Source organism: Pteropus vampyrus, unplaced genomic scaffold (genome assembly GCF_000151845.1).
Source record: "Pteropus vampyrus isolate Shadow unplaced genomic scaffold, Pvam_2.0 Scaffold75, whole genome shotgun sequence".
Taxonomy (NCBI): Eukaryota; Metazoa; Chordata; class Mammalia; order Chiroptera; family Pteropodidae; genus Pteropus; species Pteropus vampyrus.
Window position 1 is genome coordinate 145,178 of NW_011888856.1, and position 14,118 is coordinate 159,295.

Genomic DNA, 14,118 nt, shown 5'->3' on the forward strand with positions numbered 1-14,118 from the left:
TTGTCGGGGAAACTGAGGTTCCGAGTAGCCAGCACAGTGAGCGCAGGAGGCCTGGAATCTGAGCTCGCCCACCTGTGTGACGGTGCATACGTCTCACTACGTGCCACGCTTACGAGGGGTCTAGTCCAGCAAACACATATGGACCGTCTGCTGAGCGCCAGGACCCATGAGGATCTATGACGATGGTGGGGGTAGCAGCAGAGTGAGAAAGCTACCGTTTATAGAGTACTCACTCATACCAGACATCATTCTAGGCGCTACATATTTAAACACATTTATTCTCTGCGACAACCGTATGCGGCTTTAGTCTTCGCATTTTGGAGCTGGGAAAACCAAGGCACCAAAAAGTTAAAAAACAAGATTACAGCTACTGGGTGGCAAAAAGGAAACAAGACTTTGCTTAACCCCTTTGCTTAGAAACACTCCGAGGTGTGGGGTTAGCTCCTTGTGATACAGAGGCAACTGTTGTCACTCCATTGGACAGACGCGGAAATCGAGGTCCATGAACGGGATTTCGGCGGCGATAACACTTCTTAGCTGCACTTTTTCTCCCCGCCTATCTCTTGTGCTTCCCCTATTCTACCCATTATGACCGATCAAGTTCCCCTGCGAAGAGAGAAAACCAGCTTTAAGAAGACAGAAAGCGGATGAGCTGGCTGTATTTTAGCTGGGGCTGGTCGGTTATGGACAGGGCAGAGACCTAAACTCAAATCTCCAGACTTCCAGTCTGTCTGACTGTTCCTACCGCTTCTGTCTGCATCATTTCTTCCTGGCAGGTGTTCAGATTCGTTCTCACCTAGGTTTTCATTTCCCTGGTGGTATATTTTCCTTTCCCCACCAGTTTCTTTAGAACCCCGCTTTTACTAATTTTCAACTGTTCCATGTGTGAATCAGCTAATTCATGCTAAAGTGTTAATGACTGATAATGGCTCTCAATACAGCCCCTCTCCAGAGGGTTTTACATATTTTTAAATAGAATAATAACAATACAAAATTCCTCTTATGGGTATTGCTCTTGGACTCATTTATCTTATTTTCTTCTCAGCCCCAGCCCCAGCTTTTCCTCTCTGTTGCCACTGCCTCAGTTCAGTTGAGGCCTTTCTCATCTGTGTTCCGAACTGTGGGTTTTAAGCTGGTCTCCCTACCTCCGAAACGTAGTCTGTCCTGCTGCCTAAAAGATTCTGTTTAACATCCCTTGCTTTAAACGCTTCCCTGGCTCTGCACCCTCCACGGATAAACCATCTCTTGGTGTAGTTCTTCCTACATCTCATGCTGGGACATGTCTCCGTGAAGTCAGCTGTCAGTCTCTGTGTCACTCAATTTCAGGGACAATTGCCAAGCTCTCCAACTGCATCCCTTCACCCTTTCCTACCTGCCTTTCCTTGGGAGCCCCTCATAAATGTAGCCTGAGCAATTTTCATTTAAACTCTTATCTTCTTTCATATAGCCTAGAGGTGGGAGGGGGGATGATGTTGGATAAACGAGCCATTCCTTTAGCAAGTCTTGCATGGACAATCTCTCCAAATAGTTCTCAAGTGGGTAGAGTATGGGCCATGTTGCAAATGAATGGGAGTGTTTTTAATGTCCCAACATCTGGGCAATGCCACTGGCATTGAGTACTGTAGCCTGAGCTAGGGATGCTAAATGGTTTGTATCGCAAAGGACAGCCTGGCAATAAAGAAGAAATAACCTAACCAAAAATCCCACCTCGAAAAATGAGTGCGGGGCTCTGTGGCAGATATATCAGTTGGAAGCAGTGTTATGCAGTAGAATGCAGATCTCTCACCGTCACACAAGAGCTCTCTGTGCTGCATATTCCCACTTTTTACCAAAAGAGAATGAGTCATGGTGGAGAAATTTTGCTGAGGCACGGAACAAGGGAGACTGCTGAGGGAGTAGAGCATCTTTCCCTGTGACCCTCACATCCCGCGGTCATATGGGCCACACTGCGTCCTGTAGTGTAGTTAGCACGGTACCCAGAATATGAGCTACGGTTTCCCCCTTCTCCACCTAGGTGACTGCAGCTCTGAAAGTTCTGTGGGTCCATCCGTCCTTTCCAGACAGGAATCCCTCGACCTTTGTAGGAGTGAGCAGGGGTGATGTGTGTCGGACACGTTAAATGACTAAGGGGGGCTCTTCCAGTTCTGCTGTGTAGCCGCGTTGGTGGGGAGGAGGCGGCCGTCCCTCCACCTTAGAGATGCTGAAGGGAGAAGTAGTGAACACAGAAAGACTCAGGTTTATTTGTTGTTTGAATCGTTACAGAGTTCTTCCTCAAAAAGCTCCAGGCTTGTTAAGGAAAAACAATGACCTAGTCCAAGACACTAAAACCAGCCAAGGTGACACCAAGACAGTGGGTGGCAGAAACGGAAGGGAGAAAAGAGTGAAGTTGAGAGAAGAGAAAAAAAGTTGGGAGATGTCGTGGGACATGTGGCCACTGCCAGGCTTACGGGGACTCATTGGTATCAACATCTTCATTTGTCAGAATCATCAAGGTCAACATCCCCATGGCTACCTCCAGCTCCAGCACCACTAGGGCCACTTCCGCCGTTGCTCACCTGACTGTCTCACCAGAGTCAGCATCTCCACCGCCAATAGTATCTTGACTCTGGGTCAGATTAACCCCTGACCTCCTTCTCATATTAGAAAGAGCTCAGAGTGGAGCAGAGCTGCTTCTGGACAGAAGACCTTCCTCATGCCCGTGTGACGGAGAGCCAGCTTGTTCTGGGCTTGGGGGCAGAGTTCGGCTAGGTCTGTAGCTGTGAGTGAGTTTCCAAAAGCCAGCATGTCTCAGGGGGCTCTATTCTACCATTTTAAGGAATCCTACTGGTCTTTTGGATTTGGATTCCTTGAGATGAGTCCTATTTTCAGAGATGGATGGCTTTATTAAGCATCATTTGGAGGAATCCGTTGGTGAGATCAGGGCTCGATCTCAGGTTAAGGCTAGAGGTTAGAGGTCAGTGTGTGACCGGGGCAGGGTCTTCCTCTGACACTGAGATTAGAGGCTAATGTGAGGCAAGGTCAGGGTTCGGCGTCCAGCCTGGGTCAAAGCGCTGACCCGAGTTGAATCAGTTCTCGGGGTAGAAGTCATGTCAGGTGTCCATTAACTGAACCTACATTTTATATCCAAAATTTCTTGCAAAGTACCACCATTTTACCCCGGGCCAATTCATTTTCTTGATGGATTCCTGCACCCGCTAGACCCCTTGCCACCATCTTCCTTTTAGCCCTTAGTGCCCCGGGGCTCAAGACACAGCCGTACTCTTGCTCAGAACAAGATGGATGGATGACCTTCTAAATTCAAAGCCCTCTGCAGCCTGAGCTTGCAGTTGGAGGCGAGGCCACTGCCAGGCCTGGTGCTCAGCCAGCCCTGGCAGCTGGATGGCTAGCTGTAATGGGATTAGGGCTGGCCATGCCCGCCCCCTTACATGCCACCCCAAAGCCCTCCCTCCCTACCTCTCCCTGCAACCTGATTAGGATGCAGCTCTCAGCTCTACTTACCCAGCCAACCTCATTGTCTCAGCCAGTCCAGTGCCTAGCAACCCTCACTGGGAGCCCTTTCCCACCGCTGTCCTAGCCACTCTCCTGTCCCTCAGCTGTGAGCACTGGCACTTGTGTTTTATCGCTGCAAGGAAGCCAACGAAGCAGAGGCAGCTGGTCTCACCAGATTCTCCCGATGACCCGATTCCGAAACTCTTCTGAAATTCGGGCCTCCTTTCCAAGATTCTTAGGTCTTATCAGCAATTCTCAGATTACATTCTGAGATTCCAGAATGTCAGGGAATTCCAGAATTCCCTTTTGGAATTCTACAAGTCCTGGAGTCCATTCGAGGAATCCATGAACTCTACAATTCCAGGATTTTATGATACAGGTGTCAGACCGTTTAATTGTATTCTGGAATTTGGTCATTCTATTACAGAAGGGTCTGTGGTTCCAGAAATGAAGTCTGCTGTCACGAATCGGGGTGACAGAGGTTAGAAAATGAAGAGGGCACAGAAGTCGCATTTTTGTCTTCTTAAATTAGAACTCCAAAAGGTGCAGAGCGAAAGGGAACCGCCTCCTTGGAAAAGGGAAAGTGAGATTCGCTGATCGATTCAACGCTGTCCAACCCCCTCGAGGCGCTGGAGATAAAGCAATGAGTAAAGACCGACCCGGACCTCAAGCAGCATCCATTCCCTTAGGGGAGACGAATATTAAAGAAATGGACAAAAAGTATACAGCATGTCAGAGAGTGACGGGTGCTGTAAAGAAAAACAGTGAACAAAGGAAAGATTCATACTTTATTGTGCTTCCTCCGTGCTAAACACTGCTCTAAGGCTTTAACATGCACTGACTGATTGAAATTTTATATTCTTAAAAATTAGATGCTACCGTTTAGTCCCACTTTGCAGATGAGAGAACTGAGGCACAGGAGGTTAAACGGTGGCAGAGACATGATTTGAACCCAGCAGTCTGGCTCCGAAATCTACCCTTAACTTCTGTGCTAGAAGGGAGGGCAGGGACATTTGACCAGACACCTACAGAGGTGAGGGGGCGATGCACACGCATATCTGGGGAAGGACACTCCCCTGGAGAGCGAGGCAGACTGGGCTTCCATCATGGAGTACCCATGTTCTCTGTGGCTCGAAAAAGCCTTCCCCAGCGAATCTGGTGGGAGGGGTCAGGCTCAGGGAGATGCTTGTCCCTGCAGTCATCGAAGACCCCTTTGCCCGCCCTGGTCAGATTCGCCTGTGTCCTCTCCCTGGTCACATAGATAGCTCCCCTTCTTTGCACAGAAGTGTCTTCAGAACACAAAGGAAAGAACTAAAAGAAACAGTCCCCTTGTGACAGGATTAATCAGGCTGGCTAATTATGAGTAATTAGAGACAGCTCCCCACTTGTCAGGCCCAGTGTGAAACAGAGTGATGACTCAATCCCCCTGGGATGGAATGGAGAGTGGTGGGCAGAGGCGCCAGGGAAGATGGCCAAGCATCCTTGACCGTCCCGCACACCTGGGCTCCTGATGCCGCTCTCAGTCTGTTCTGCCTGCAGACACGGGCAGCACAGTGTGGGAAAAAAAGCATCAAGGACATCAGGATCAAGCCGACGGAGCTTGTGAGTCCTGGCATTGTGACAGCGCTAGCAACGCTCTTGGAAAAGAGGTACTTCACCTGCCAGAAACTTGGTCTCTTCATCTGTAAACTTTGGGTAACCATAATCTCTAATCATGCAGCTTTTTGATGATTCGAGGAGCTAGTAAGATAATCCCATGTGGTGCCTAGCATATAGTCAGTGTTTAGTAAATGATAGTGTTATCATTGTTTCGGCCGTGTCATCTGCTGCCTTGAATGACTTGAAACTGTACTTTCCCACCCATACAATGAAGGTAGGGGCTGGTGACTCACTTATTCAATCAATCAGTCAATCAATCAATCAATCAATCAATCAGTATTTCTTGAGTTTTATGCCAAGCACTGGGGACAAACAAAACCAACACAGGCTCTGACCTCAGGAAGCTGTGGTCAACGGGTAGTCCCCACCCCATCCCTCATCTTCTAGTCTCTAGGTGATAGGAATTGTGACAGAATTGCAAGGCCCTGTGATTTCTGCCCCTCGGTGTACAAGCCCAGACAAACTCCTCCTCCTGAAGATAGATGGGACCTAGAAGTAGTGGGATTTTACTTCTCTGGTTAGGCTAGTTATGTGGCAAAGGGGAAGGGGTCTTGTAGGTGTTAAAATCCCTAATGAGTTGACTTTAAATTTGTCAAGTTTAAATTTGTCCTGAGAGGGCTTGAGCTAATCAGGGGAGCCTTTTAAAAGAGGGGCTAGGGGTCAAAGGGAGAGGCGGCAGTATCCTTTCTGTTGGACTTGAAGAAGTCCATGCTGTGGAGAGCTGAGGGCTCCAGCCCCATGAGCATGAGGAACAGGCTCTGCAACAATGTTGGGCAAAGACCCCGAGCCTTGGGTGAGCCCCCAGGCTCTGCCGACGCTGTGATTGCAGTCTCGTGACACTCTGAGCAGGGGACCCGACCCGTACTCCTGCTTCAGGGAAACCGTGAGATAATCAGTACGTGTGTTTTAAGCTGCTAAGTTTATGGTAACTTGTCAGACAGTGATAGATACTGATATACAAAGCCTGCCCCTTGGTGTGTACAAGGCCTCGGGTCCACCCCATCCCACTGGCTCCAACTACCTTCCCAGCCCCCGCTCAGGGCCTAGAGTCCCCCATCCCACCACCCTGTACCCCGGTGAATTCCTTGCAGGCATGATCCTATCAGCCATGGCAAAGGATTGTTTCATCAGCTGCCAACCTACTCCCAAAGTTGGTCGTCAAAGAACAGTCTATTTGCCCTACTTTTAATATAATTATCAGCATCGTTTGCACGACACCGAGTCAAGGCTCAGCTTGTCATGGGCCCCTCATTATCCTGAGATGCTTTGCTGGGAACGGCTGTACCCGTGTGCCTCTTGGTTTCTGCCTCCTCCCACACGAATTATCTGTAATTTCCACACATCCGTGTTGGCTGTGGCCCTGCGTTGAAATCAGGACTTAGAGCCAGGCACACTGTTATTTCCAAGGTAGGTAAGTTAGGCTCCGAGGAAAGTGCAGCATCAGCAAGTGAGACCTGGCCTTGACTGTGGGACCCGCAAGGAGGAGGGGAAGACAGGCAGAGGAGGCGCAGGCACCACCCCCAACGGGAGCTGGAGGCAGATCGAGGGCAGTGAACAAGGCCCTAACAGCCAGGGAGCAAGGCACATGCAACGTGGCTCTCGAGCACACGCGATGTGGCCCATTTGTAAGATGCCCAGGAGGGGTCTTCTCTGCAGCAGAACACTGCATCCTAGGTCCACAGCGTGCCCAAGACGGAGGAGAGCTGGGGAGACAGAAGAGCCCTGGGGGCAGAGCCAAGTTCAAGGTGAGAAATAGCACATTCCCCTTCAACCAGGGTCCCCTGCAGGATATCCAGCTCCCATGGGTAAACAGCTGAGTCCCTGGGGAGGGAACTACGCAAGGTGAATAAGTGTCACTGTCTGATGAGAATTTGCCTGGCAGCCGTGAAGCTTTGCCTCCGCAGAAAAGGCCCCTGCCTCCATGTAATTCTGCAGGAGAGAAACCATCTCTATCTTGCTAGAGATGTAGTTTCATACTACAGAGCTGTGGATGGCGCCCTTGTGTGTGCATGTGAGCGTGCTCGGACCCTATGGGACTGCACCTCCAGGCACGTGTATTGACGGAAATGCACGTTTGTATATGCAGTGTATCCTCATGTGCAGCAGTGAGTATGCACATTTGGGCGCACGTTGATCTGGACACCAGGCATCATGCGCGTATTTATGCACATAGGTAATGAGATTGAGGCACGTGGCCCTTCTCTCGCTTTTACTCCAGCCTTCAAGGGATTACGTCTTTCGCCACCCCATTCCCAATACGCCCAAACCGTCCAGCTCCCTGAAAGTGTCTCCCCTCCTAAGAGGGATCCTGGTTCAGAGCAGAGAGCGCAGGACACAAAGCCCAGAGACCTGGTATGTGGCCGCAGCTCTGCCACAGTTAGCCTGGTCACTTCGAGCCAATCATTTCTGTTCTCTGAGCCTCGTTTACTTCATCCGTGAAATGGGGCACGTGGATACTTAGAATTTAGAGTTCTAAATCGCTGGTCCCTTGATCCCATCTCCCTTACTCTGGACAGTCTTCCCTTTGCTCACCCTTATCCACTGTCATGTCCTGTGGGAGGGTGGGGGCGGCGGCCAGGGCAGAAGCTCTATAGACTCCTCAGCTCTGTGGAGCTCCCTGGACCTCTGAAGGCAGGTCTTCCTTCCTCTTGTACTCCAGGATTCTGGCGAGGCAGCTGCAAGGATTTCTAGATCTTCTGGAACACAGCTTGAAAACCCCAGATCTGGGCAGTCTCACATTCACTGCCTTGCTGTCTCAGAGAATCAGACATTCACTGCCTTGCTGTCTCAGAGAATCCCTGGGGTCTGGAGGCCCAATGTCCACGGGGTAACTGACAAGGCTTGAGATGGCACAGTTCATCTGATGAGGACGCTCCCTCCTGGATGACAGTGCATCTGACCTGCCGTAGCTGCTTCTGGAATGGGTGCTCTTCCGGGGGAGCCCGGGCTCTGCCACCTGGACTGTCCCTGCCGTCTGAGGATCGGGGAAAGAGGACCTTTATGGGGCAACGGGCATGGCTCACGCAGCTTCAGGGGGCTCAGCGTTTTAAATGTCTCGACTGATGCCCTGTTGTGTCTCCAGGCCTCCGGTGGTCACTCCCTGAGGCCCTTGGGGCCCCTCAAAGTCTCCTCGGCCGTCTGACTCTGGCACAGAAGCAGGAAGTGATCAGATTTTCCCCAGAGCTGCGCAGTCTAGGCCTCTGGCTTTCACTGGCTTGAGTGAGAAGTAACTCAGGATCAGCATTCTGCTCCTCCATAGGAAGAAACACATACTGCACAGCCCGGCATTCAAAGCCATGACATTCCCCAGATGTGAATTACATGGGCTAATGCACACAAGGCAGTTATTCCCCATCCTTTTTCATGCCCTGGAGAAAGCTAGATACAAACATTAATAACAGTTCCTGGGGAAAGTGGAGCAAGCTGCTTATGGCTACCCAGGGGGCTGAGGGACAGTATCTCAGCACTCCTCAAATGGGTCGTGGACATTTGAGCATGCCACCTTGGGATACTCACACGCAAAGCATTTAGCAGAAGGCCTGTGACTGTGGTTCTGACCCTTGGCTGTACGTTTCAATCCCCGGGGAGCTTTAGGAAATACTTTGGCTCAGGCATCACCACAGACCCATTGTCTAATGATCTTGGGTGGGGAGGTTCAGGCATGACTATATTTTTAAAGCTCCTCAAGGATTCTGTAGCACCAGCAGGTTTGAGAAACAATGGGCCAGGACAAGGGGAGTGTCCCGCGAATGCCACCTATTTACAGTAAAACCCCCTAGGTGTCCTGGAATGTGCTGTTCTCCTTGCCGGACCCCCGTAAGGGCCGGGTGGGGTCGGGTCGGGGGCCGGGACTCGCAGAGGTAACTGCTGCTCAGGAGAGATGAATGCTGGGTAGGGCAGCCTGGCATCCATCTCCCTCAGCCACGTCTCGGAAAATTCAATTAAAACTCATATTTTTTTAGCTGCTGCCCGCCTGGCTGGCTGGCTTGTGGAAGGGATCTGAGGCAGTGAGCACCTCAGGGAAGGGAAAAGCTGTTGAGAAAACCCCCAGCCTCTCTCCCTAGGGGACAGAAGGCAATGCAATGGGTCTTCTGGGAGAAGACCATTCCCAAAGGTGGTTCCTTCAGCTTCCCGTCATCCTGAAGCCAGGTGGGAATGGATAGGCTGGCTTGGAGGATGAGGGAGGTTTTGGCCCTGTCATTGGGGAGGTCCAGTCTGGGGGAACAGACTTGGCGTAGCTCCTGCTGAAGGAGAACCAAGATTGTTTCCTGCATGGGCGGAGGACAGTCCAGAGAACAAACAGTCCAGGGCACGAAAGCTCGGCGTGGGCCTCCAGCACGATGGGGTGGCTGACCAGGTAGAGCATGCTAAGCTGGGCCCCTAGACGCAGGCCTCAGTCCCCAATATGATAGGAAAGTTACCCATATGTCTTCAGTCTAGCCCTGTGGACCCTCTGGGCTCAGGCATCTTTTTTTTTTTTTCACAGAGAAGAAGGCTAGACAAAGCCCTGAATCCCAGCTCTGATGCTCACTTCCGTGCCATCCCCAGGCCGATGTTACGAGATAGGCTCAGATTAGATCGATCCACAAGGACCTCTAGCCCAGGTAGCACCTGGGGAGATTAGAGAGGCGCCCCCTCCAAGACTGACTAGAAACAGTGCTCCTTTTGGGTGGACTGCAGGCCTGGCAGTGGGCAGAGCGGGAGCTGGATTTCTAACCTCCCGCGCCCCTTGGTCAAGTCCCTCTTGTGTGGGGCATGAATTACACAGTGGCACCTGGGGCCCTGACTGTTCCTGAGCTGTGGCCAGCTAGGAGCTCACCTTCCCACCAGGGCCCGTGAAGAGGTGAAGGGAGTGGGAGCAGAGCACGGCTGAACTTCTCCCCTGGCCGGCTGTCGCCCAGGCAGAGAGGAAGCTGTGCTGAAGCCGTGCACCGTGCCAGTCTGCTCATTGCCCACACCATGGTAGACATCTGGAGACGCAGAACAGCGAGCAGGGGATCCAGAACCCAGAGTGCGCTCTGGAGAATTCAGAGTGTGGAATAAACCTGGAACTGAATGCAGACCCCCAGAGCCCAGGGGATGGGCCTGATCACAGACATTTCCAGAATGAACTGGCCTACAGTTGGTGACTCTGATCTCCACCTGTCCTCACGCTCCTAGGATCCCCACATCCCTCGCTCCGTTCTCCCCTCTTGTCGCTGAAGCGAGGCTCCCGACAGCCTTTCCTCCCCTCTAATGACATTTCACAGTTTACAGAGCACTTTCACACACAGCATCTCATTTGATCTTCACAACCCTGGCTGGAGGCGGATGAAGCAAGCAGGCTTCTAGGGGCTAGGGTAACAAGCTAGGAAGGGGTGTAGCCAGGTCCAAAGGGAAGTCCTGTCTGTCTGTCTGAACCTGGCATGACAACTGGCCCTCCTCTCTCCAGAGGGGTCTCACTGCTTTTTTGATACAGAGAAAGACTGATGTTCTCCTCCTCCAGGAAGTTTTCCTGGACTGACAGGAATGTGAATCATGCAGCTCTGCAGTGAGGTGTCCCAGCGGCCAGCGTTCACTGTGCAGTAGAAGGAAACCATGGACCTGCCGTGTGGGCCTGGGAAATGCTCACACTTTCACATCTTTTAACTTTTCATTATGGACTCCTGTTCTCTCTTCCAGTCCTCTTCTCTTCAGTTCAACTGAAATCTCCAAGGAAAGGCTCGAGTCTGCTTCTCGTCCCTCCTCTTCCTTGAAGCTTCCTCAATAAGGCGCCCACAGCCAAGATTTGGCCCACGAGAAGGCTGGACAATAACCGACCTGAGTAGGGGAGGACAGAGCCTAGTTGCAAAAAGATGGTGTGGAGGGAGCTCTTGGGATGCTTCCGCCTGGGGTAGTGACCAGAAACAGAGCGGGGGCAGGTGGCCGCAATGGGATGGGGGGGTGGGGGGGTGGGCAGAGGGAAGTGCTTTGCCTGGGGTGAGTTCTCAGGCTTGGTTCCACCCCTGACTGGTTATGTAGGTGACCTCGACCTAGTTCATTCCCCTCATTAAGCCTCAGTTTACTGGTCTGTACTAGAAGGAGGTTCAGCAGGACCATAATAACAGTAGCAATAGAAATTTATTCATCACTGAAGAAAAAAAATTGGTGAAAAGCTACTATAGGTTGTGTGTACCATTCTTCTTTAATGCTGCTGTCAAGACTGGTGAAGAAGCTGAGGCTCAGAGAGGTCAAGTCACCTGCCCAAGCTCACAGAGCTAGCCCTGGCACAGCGGAGACTGGAGCCCGGGCAGTCTGACTCTGGAGCAGTGTCATTTTAAATTGCTGTAGGCTCCTCTGTATGACCCCCACCCCTTTTCTTGCCATAGAGGTGTTCTCTAGCAGATCACACTTGAAGACATCCAGGCAGGCCCCCGCAAGCTAGCTGATCTTCCCAGGCCAGGGTATGGGGGTGAAGAAGACCCAAGGAGAGTAAGGTAAGGAAGGCTTCCTGGAGGAGGAGGAACAGGCTCTGACAGAAACGCGAGGATGTGGGAGGGAGAAAGAACAGGGCTTTCTCGCTCTGCGTAGCCTGGGGGATGATGGAAAGGAGAGTGGTGAGCCCCGGGAAGGCCCCGACTGAACCTCAGAAGCCATGAGTGAGCCCGAGCGGGGTTCTCGCCTTCCGCATCCTCACCCCGCTGGTCCCTGCCGCAGCTTCTGCTGGAGTCTGCCTCCCGGCGAGCGAAACCGACGGGTGGGGTCCGTCTCCCCACTGCCACCGCCCCCCCACCCCATCAGCGGCCTAACCCCTCCCCCGGACGCCCATTGGCCTGCACCCCACCCCCGAGCCTGCGAAGCGCGCGGGGGGAGGTGGTGGTCCGCCGCCTCCCTCCCGCCCCGGGCCTGGCTTCGCGGCGGAGGCGGCGCCTCTCCCGCAGGGCAGACCCGGCTGGGCGCGAGCGGGACGCGGGGCGGGCGAGGGCCGGCGGGGGACGCCGCGCTTTGGCCTCCGGTGGTGACTGACAGCGGCGGCTCCGGGCGAACGCGGTCCCTGTGTGCGCACACGCACACGCCGCCGCAGGGACCCACGGCCGGCGGACACACGGACGCGAGACCCGAGCTCGGCGCGCGCCCCTGGGCGCACACGCTCCGCATCCGCGGGCGGCGCGGGGAGCGCACTCGGCGCCGCGCGCCCTCCGCGCCGTGCCTGCCCCAGGCCGACCCGCAGCCTGCAGCCCCGCGACGAGGCCCCGCCGGGAGCAGGTAAGGGCCGCCCCGCCGCCCCTGTCCCTCCACGCTCGGTCCCCTGTCTCCAGACTCCAGAACCTTCGCCGCTTGGCGACTGCGGACCCCCTCCTCCAGCTCGGCGGTCTCCGCACGCCGCGCCATCCACCGACGGAGAGCGGGCCAGGGGGCCAGGGCCGCGCGGGGCCAGCCCTCCGAATCCCAAATGAAACCCCCTTCGCCGCTGCTCCCTTCCTGCGCGACACGCTGACACCCCTCCCCCGCAGATGTCGGAGGCGCCCGATCCCTGCAGCCCCCAGGGGGTGGGGTCGGCCTAGCTACCTCGCGCCCCTTCCGGTGCCAGAGGGGAGGACCGGGGCTGGGAAGGCGCTGCGGCGGAGAGACCCTTAGCGACCCGGAGGGACCTGTCTCCCTACTCCCAGGACAGACCGACGCACCTACGCGAACTGAGAAGGAACGCTCCAGGGTCCCCGGGGGCTGGACACCGCAGTCCTCAGGGGTTTGCAGGGTGAGCAAGCGATGTGCTCAGTAGGGGGTGGTGTGGGGGCAGCATAGAAGGCCCCCCTATGGTGACACATTCGGGTTCGTTCCAAGGAACCTCTTCTCTCGGTTTCCCGCGACGTGGAGGGGCTGGGGTCGGAATAGCTCTGGTGGTCCCGCGAGGAAACGTTCTCTGGGGGCCTGAGGGAGTACACCCCCCCCTCCCCACACACACACCAGAGACCCTGCTGGCTGCCTTAAAGGCACAGGTTCCTGCGGCAGGTGCGGAAGGGGGCCACATCCTGGTGGGACCTTCGCGGGTTGGGGAGTCAGAAGGGGCCAGGGCGCCAGTGGATAGAGCTGGGCGTTCAGGAGGGAGCCCGGCCTTGGTGGAGCTGGGGAGTGGAGCCTCATCCTTGGTCGGAGCTCAGGCCCCCTTCGGGAACGCGGGGGGAGGTGGCAAATCCCTGATCATTCTCCAGACCATTTCTGTGCTTTCAGCGTAAGTGCGTCAGTTCCCCCTTCTCCAGCCTCACAGTGTCCACGAAGCCACCCCCTCCAACTGCCTACCCCCCAAAACACAGACAAACATCTGGCTTTTCTGGTGAGCAGCCCTGTGTGTGTGGCAGGAGAGGTGGGCAGCTGGGCATGGGGTGGGGGCTACACACAGTCGGTGGAGGGCAACTCACCTTGGAGCTGCTGTGGGGCAGAGGCAGACAGACATCCTGGAAGTCAGGCTAGAGTCTTCAGAGTGGCTGTAGGATTCAGAAGAGGGTGGAAAACTATGCTTCAGACTTGCAGACTGGGGTGGGTAGCAGCAGCATCCAGATTTTTCCAGGATGCCTCAATCCGAGTTTGCTGCTGGGTACAGGTGGGGTTGGGTGGGCAGAGTCCACAGTTCCAAGCTGAATCTGGGGCTCCTGTTCCCCACTGACCTTGGGGAGGGCAAGCAGAGGCGCCAGACTGCACGCAGGCCGAAATTAGAACGTACAAATTAGACAGAACACACTGGACAGGCCCTGGGCTGGATCTTCCAACCAATCCGTCAACAAGTGTGTGCGGGGTGACCAGAGAGCTGGCCAGTCCCTTCACTCCCCCGCCAAGGGCAGTTCATCCTTGGGTCTGTGTCTGGGACAAGACCCGGAGTCTGTTTGCCCCCGTGTCCTGTGAGGGCAGGTGTCTGTGGAGAACGTCTCAAAGGACCTTTTCCTGAATTCTAAGGATTAATTGGGCTAAAGGCTCCATGAAGGTCCTGTTCTGTCTAAGGTTCAGGCTGGCAGCAGT

At 54.1% G+C, this 14,118-nt stretch overlaps 1 protein-coding gene across 1 annotated transcript in view; it reads left to right on the plus strand.

The window, feature by feature from the left end:
* Positions 1 to 11,984: 11,984 nt before the first annotated feature.
* ADCYAP1R1 (ADCYAP receptor type I) overlaps positions 11,985 to 14,118 on the plus strand; it is a 58,421-nt gene continuing 56,287 nt past the window's right edge. Inside the window, exon 1 of the mRNA XM_023532037.1 lies at positions 11,985 to 12,372. The gene's annotated coding sequence lies outside the window, so the exon portion shown is untranslated. The remainder of the gene's footprint in view (positions 12,373 to 14,118) is intronic.